General features: G+C 36.7%; 1 long non-coding RNA gene across 1 annotated transcript; it reads right to left on the bottom strand.

Moving 5' to 3' along the window:
• Positions 1–780: 780 nt before the first annotated feature.
• LOC110935158 lies at positions 781–2002 on the bottom strand. The gene is made up of 2 exons (XR_002588912.1): positions 1656–2002; positions 781–1196 (listed from the first exon to the last, which is right to left on the bottom strand). It is a non-coding gene; the product is annotated as an uncharacterized LOC110935158 (long non-coding RNA).
• Positions 2003–6773: the final 4771 nt, after the last annotated feature.

The raw sequence follows: 6773 nt of genomic DNA, 5'->3' as shown, positions 1-6773 counted from the left end.
GAAGCCACTCTTATAATCTTTTTGTAACCTGACATGTATTCATGTATAAGCTAGTGGTTTACAAAACACCATGATGTGTATATACTGATCTAACATGTTAATATCGTAATCTTGTTGTAACCCACTTGTATACATATGATAACATGTAAGCATCCATTATAACCCGACTTGTATTCATGTATATGAAAGTGGTTTGCAAAACACCATGATGTGCATGTACTGATCGTAACACGTGTACAAGTTAATAACTTAATATGGAACATACTAGTTAATATTGTAACACCGTATACTTGGGATAACATGTGTTAAGCCTCTGTTATAATCTTGGTTTAACCCAACATGGTGTCATGTATAAGCTAGGGGTTTCCAAAACACCATGATTTGTATATACATACTGTAACATGTGTTACGCGCCTGACATGCATAACGTGTGTTAAGCCTCTATTATAACGTGTGTTAAGACTTTCAGAATGGATGCATAAACTCCAATAGTAACTTAATAACATCATAGTATACCTGATATAACGTGTGTTAAGCCTCCTTTTTAACGTGTGTTAAGACTTCCAGAATGTGTTAAGTCCATCCGTTTTAACATCATGTACTAGACAAAACAATAAGACTCTCACATTACATATTACTAGTAAACGAAAATACATAGCACTAAGAAAAATGGTGGGCCGTTTACTATACCCATAACGGTATAACTGATATAACGTGTGTCAAGGCTCTATTATAACGTGTGTTAAGATTTTCAACAAGTTACACATAACATGTGTAATGTACTGGTAAACTTGTAAAAAGCTACATTGCCTACAAGCAAGTTACACAAAAATGGATGCATAGACCCAAAAGCAACACAAATATGCTAAGGTCGACTTCAGGGCAGAAGTTCGGAAGGCCAGGACATTTTTAACAACATGTCCTAGACAAAATAATAAGAGTCTCATATTACATATTACTAGTAAACGAAAACACAGATCACTAAGAAGCGGTGGAGCTTCCATTGACGGTCTGTCTTTGCTGTTTATATGCTACCTTTGCTGACTCATCTCTTACATAAACTCCATTAACCTATTCCAACAAGCTGGTCATTAACATATATAACAAAGGGTCGTTACATATGTAGTTGTAAAAAAATGTAACATGTGTAGCTACGGGTTGTAGTAATAGGATATGCCATCTAGTAGAATCACCACCTGGTAAGGATGAAAAAAAAGACAAACATTTTATTGAAAATAACAACACCGAAAATCAAAGAACTCATAAAAAAAACTCAAAAGTAATGAATCTAACATCAAATCTGCTTCAAACCCATATGTTTGAAACACATATAGATCTGAAACAACTAAGAAGACCGGATTTTTGAAGAAAGAAATTGGGCACACAAAAATTTCTTCTTGGTCTTGATTTAAAATTTTGAAATAAACAAACGAAGCTCTGAATTTAAATCTATCAAATATCATAAAAAGTATAAATCTAAACAAATTACATAAATAACAAAAGTAAGATCTTTAAACATGTTTCTCTCACACACATTTGTGCGTGTGTTCTTGGTGTCCAGATGAACAAGATGAATATTGTTGTTTCTCTCCCCAAAACATCAGTTTTCTCTCTCTAAAAACAGAATTAAAGATGTGATGAGAGCAACACCTTACTTTCTTTTCTTGAAGAGCTTCGATAGTTGCTTCGATCCTCAGATTTGGTGGCTTCAATAGAAAGGAATGAGTATAAGATCTACATCTAGGTTTTTGAGAAATGGTTTGTTCAAATCTGAGAAAATTGAAAAAAAAAAGTGTTCTTGATGTTTTTTAGGGAAAGAAAGATGAAGGAGTTGGTAAGAGGGTGGGGTGAAGTACAAAACTTATGATGGTGAATGAAATGACTTACAGTCATGTATTGGGGTGTGTGTATGAAATGATACAACATGTGTAAAAAGACAATCCTACCCTCCAAAGCTCTAAAATCATATGTTGATGTGGAGCAATCTAGACCACACAATAGGGTTTGCAAAGTTTTCTAAAAATCTAAGGTTTCCTATGGAGCATTACCCTATATATATATATATATATATATATATATATATATATATATATATATATATATATATATATATATATATATATATATATATATATATATATATATATATATATATATATATATATATATATATATATATATATATATATATATATATATGGGGGAAGGTTCAAATGAAAACCACTTTTTATTGTGAAAACTCGAAAACTATTATTTTTTTTTTGCAAACCAAAATTCGCAGGTTTTTTTATATAAAATTTTTTTTTTTTGTGTAGTGCACATGTGTAATACTACACATGTGTATTATTACACATGTGCACTACACAATTTTTTTTTTTTTTTGAAAAACAGTTTTTTTATATATAAAAACCAGCGATTTTTATAAAAAAAAATTGAAAAAAAAATTTGTGTGTTTTTTAGGCTTTTTTTAATTAGTTTTCGAGTTTTCACAATAAAAGTGGTTTTCATTTGAACCATCCCCTATATATATATATATATGAGTAAAGTGTAAGTTCATGTTTATTAACCCGTGATAAAAAATAAAAGTATATATATTTTAGGTTTATAAAAACCTATCTAATAATATTTGTTAAAATCGGAGGCTCTCATGATTGTGTTTGTTTGTATAAACTGATCATTCAGAGAATATTAAACAATGAAAAGTGCAGCGGAAATGGATACAAACTTTATAAACACAATCAAAGAGGAAAATAGTATGATAAACAAATGCTTTTCATTAAGTTGAATGATTTGAAATACAAAGCAAATGATTACAGCATGCTTACAATACTAAGCTCCCCCTCAGCCTGATACCCCAAGGTTGGTTGCACAAGATGAAAGGATTGGACCGAAGAAGAAGAATCTACTCAGTCAATCAAATGTAACAGTACAGGGTACTGCTCCATTTATAGGCAAACCAAACCACTGACGCATCTCAGCTGACGTCACCATGATAGTGACATCTAACAAACTAACAACCTATATACACTGTTCTAAACAAACTACTGATATGCAACATCTGATTATCAGTACAATACAAAACAAGAGATAACAACTGCTTCACGTTCCACTGTTGTAGCCTGAGCACTGATGTTGAACTTCAGTGCTTTCTTCAAAGGTGATCAGTCTTTGAGTGGGCAGTGCTAGTATCTTCAGCAGTACTTAGGAAACAGCAGTAGATAGAGCAACAGTGTTTGTCTTCAGCAGTCTTTAGAGTTTCATCAGTGTTTGGTTCATCAGTTGTTGTAGTGAGCAGTACTTAAGATCCATCAGCTGTTAGATTACCACTGTCAAGGGGAAAGCAAAGTGTAAACTGCTGCTTATTGTAGTCCTCTGATGTGATCCGGTTTTGGCTTTACATTATCTGTTCCTCTGGTAGGGTTCAATCCCAACAATCTCCCCCTGGAACAGATAATGCCAAAACCCTTCATTATTCAGGACCTTTATTTCTCATCAAGAGTTCCTTAGGTTGTCTTTTAAATTCAGCTTCAAATTCCTTGGCACTCTGGTCATCTTCATCCCTACACAGTGTAAGTTCAAGGAGATCCTGCAAATCTTCAACACTCAGGCCAAGTGCTTCTTTCCTTGATATGTACTTCACTTCACCATTGGTTCTGACAAGAGTCAATACGTGAGTCTTTTGATCAGACATCCACTTTACTATTTTTAAACCAAATGGGTTTCTTGGGAGAGATTTATTCTTTGATGAGTTAGGAGATGATGGCCTTATGAACACTTGCAGACTTTCAGACATTCTTTTGAAGGCTTCTTCAATGACTTTGTTTGCTGCAGCTATGTCTTCTGCAGTTTCTTTTTCAATTTGCTCTTGCCTTTCAATTTCTGACATGTCTGTTGCAGTGTTTGGTGATGCAGGTTTGTTTAATACCTTCTTAACAAGGTTTTGAAGCTTTGTTGAGCTGTCTTCTTTTAGACCCATTTTCATGATGGTGTCCTTGAAGTACTCTGCTTCCTTTTCTTTGACCTCTTCTTCAGTCAGCTGTTTACCTTCTTCTTGGTTTGACACAAAAATAGGTTTATCTGCTGATTTGAACAATGTTCTGAGGTTTTCAATCTGCTGTTCAAGCTTCATCATTTGTTCACGTTTCTTTGAAGCACTTGAAACAGTTATCTTTCTTTTCTTTAGCCTTTCATAGGCTTCATCAGTCTGCTGTTTTGACCATTTTGATATGGCTTCAGCAGTATCCATTTTTGCATCCACCAGCTCCTTTTTCATTCTTTTGTACTCAGCGGTGAGGTCAGCAATGAGCTTTTTGAATTTGCTCCAGTTTGGAGCATTCTTCTTCTTTGTAGGATCATTCTTGACCCTGTCAATCCTACCAGCCTCATGCTTTAGAGCGATTAGTGGCCATTCTTCAAACTGTCTTTCTTCAGCAGGATAGAATTTTTCTTTCATGATGTAGGCTAGGTATTGTTTTCCTAACTTTCTTCGTTGTTCAGCCTTTTCTTTGTTCAGTTCTTGTGCAAACTCTTCTATCTGCTTTACTTTAGTGAGGAAGAAATTCAGTCTTTTAGCAATGCCTTCTTCGCTTAGACCTTCACTTTCACTCTCAACTTTAGCTCTTAGTTTAGCTTGCCTTGCCTTGATCTTGAGGTAATCATCCATATCCTCTGGTGGCATGTAGCCTATGAGTGAGGAGAATCTTCTTTTTGAAGGATCTTCTTCTGTATAGAATTGCCTCATCTCATTTTTGATAGCTTCAAGTTCCAGTGGATATTGTGCAGCATTAGGATCATGTATACCCTCATTGGCAGAGATTGGCTTTCTTTTTCTACTGAAGAGATTTGGTTGTGATATAGAAAAGGTGAGAGCAGTGGTGGATGGTTGACTAACAGCTGTTGAAACAACTGGTGTCTCAACCGCTGTTGTCATTACAACTACTGATGTATCAGCAGATGTCTTCTGCTTTTGAGCAGGGGTTATGATGGCAGTTGTTTGAGTGGTGATTAGTGGTTGACTAACAGTAGTTGAAACAACTGGTGTTTCAACCACTGTTGCCATTACAACAGATGTTGTAACATCTGTTGTCTTCTGTTTTTGGCAGGGGGTGATAATGGTTTGGCTGTTTGTGATGGTAATGGTGGTTTTTGTGTTGTAGACACAGATGGTGGTGGAACAGTTGTTGTGGTGGTGTGTGGTGATGTGGTGTGTGTTGATACTGCAGTTTTGGTTTGACTATTTTCTGGCTCAACATACATACCATCATCAATTCCCTTTTTCTTCCACTTGATCTTCTCCCCCTTTTTGGCATTATCTGAGAAGGGTTCATTCATGAAGAGAACAGTGGAGGGAACCTTTCCAGAGGCACTTTGAATGTGAGCTTTTATAGCTTTTATATCCGCCTAAGTATCCTTGAATCTTGATTCCACCATATTGGTCAGCTTTTGTACATGTATGGCATGCTGCTGATCTGCCATCTGCTTTTGTCTTTCCAGCAGTGGTTGAAAAAGATTCCATAACTCATTTGCAGCAGGTGCTTGTTGAGCAGGTGCTTGAGCAGGAGGAGCAGTGGATTGGGCTTTCTGAGCTTTTAATAGCTGCTGCACCATATCTTTTATTTCAGCAACTGAGGTTTCAAGGTTTTCGACCCTGCCCGTCACTTCCTGATATCTTGAATCATCACCTGAGTTAACATGATCATCTGAATCCCCACCAGCAGTGGTTTTACCAATGAATGACTTAGGAACAGAGTCCCAAAAATCAGCCATTGATGCCCCTTGTTCTTGGTACTGGGGACTTCTTTCTTCAGCACTTGATAACCTTTTGATGTTGCCAGTAGTTAAAACAATCTCACTGGTGGTTCTCAGTGGTGCTATTGAAGAAATTGCCTTCAAGGGAGTCTTATGAATGTAACCACTGTCCAAATGTAAACCAGTGGGTTCAACATTTGTAGTGGCTGCTCCACTTGAACTACTGACAGGAATTACTTGTAATTCCTGCAGTGTAACCTCCTCAGTTGTTGCTGGGATAACAGAAGTGTCAACATCAGACCCAGTCACCTGTTGAAGTATACTCTCAGTGATAGGTGGTTGAGAGGAACTGGTTTGTGTCTGAGTAACATCAGCTGTATGCAACAAAGGTATGGTGGATGGTGGTATTATGTGGGGTGAGGGTAAAGGGGTTGAAAGAGACATGTCCTTGGGATCAGGACTGTGGAAGATGGATCCGAGTGGGTCCAGAGCTTCATATTGTGGAGTCCCTGTGCTTACAACCTGATCCTTTTGTGAGGATGCAAGAGGAGTTTGAGGCTGGGGTTGAGATCTTTCTTCCATCTGCTGTGAGGAAGTAGCAGCAGTGGTTATTGGTGACTTTTGTGCTGTCACTGGCATTGACTCTGGGATCTCATCTTCCAGAGTTTCCTTTGGTTTGGATTTGATGGGCTTTCTGGATGTTTTTCTTTGTGTCTTTTTAGTGGTGGCAGGTGTGGGTTTCAAAACAGTGGGTGTGCTGCTTTGATCACCTGGAGCAGTGGGCTCAACAGCAGATACCTGAGGAGCAGTTTCATCTGCTAAATTCTGCTCAGGCACCTCTGCTTTTGTTTTTATTGGTGCCAACATTCTAGAGAATGTTTCAGGTGTTAAGCAGTTTATTTTAAAAGAGGCACCTTGTTTAGGCAAATCTGCTTCTTTCTCTACAAACTTTTGTTCAAAATAGTAGCTTAAAAATCTTGGAAAGAGCAGAAATGCCTTATTATCAACGTTTTTTTTACCAAATC

This window comes from Helianthus annuus, chromosome 4, assembly GCF_002127325.2.
Source record: "Helianthus annuus cultivar XRQ/B chromosome 4, HanXRQr2.0-SUNRISE, whole genome shotgun sequence".
Lineage (NCBI taxonomy): Eukaryota > Viridiplantae > Streptophyta > Magnoliopsida > Asterales > Asteraceae > Helianthus > Helianthus annuus.
The sequence above is the reverse complement of the archived record's forward strand: the minus strand, read 5'-3'. Positions and strand labels throughout refer to the sequence as shown.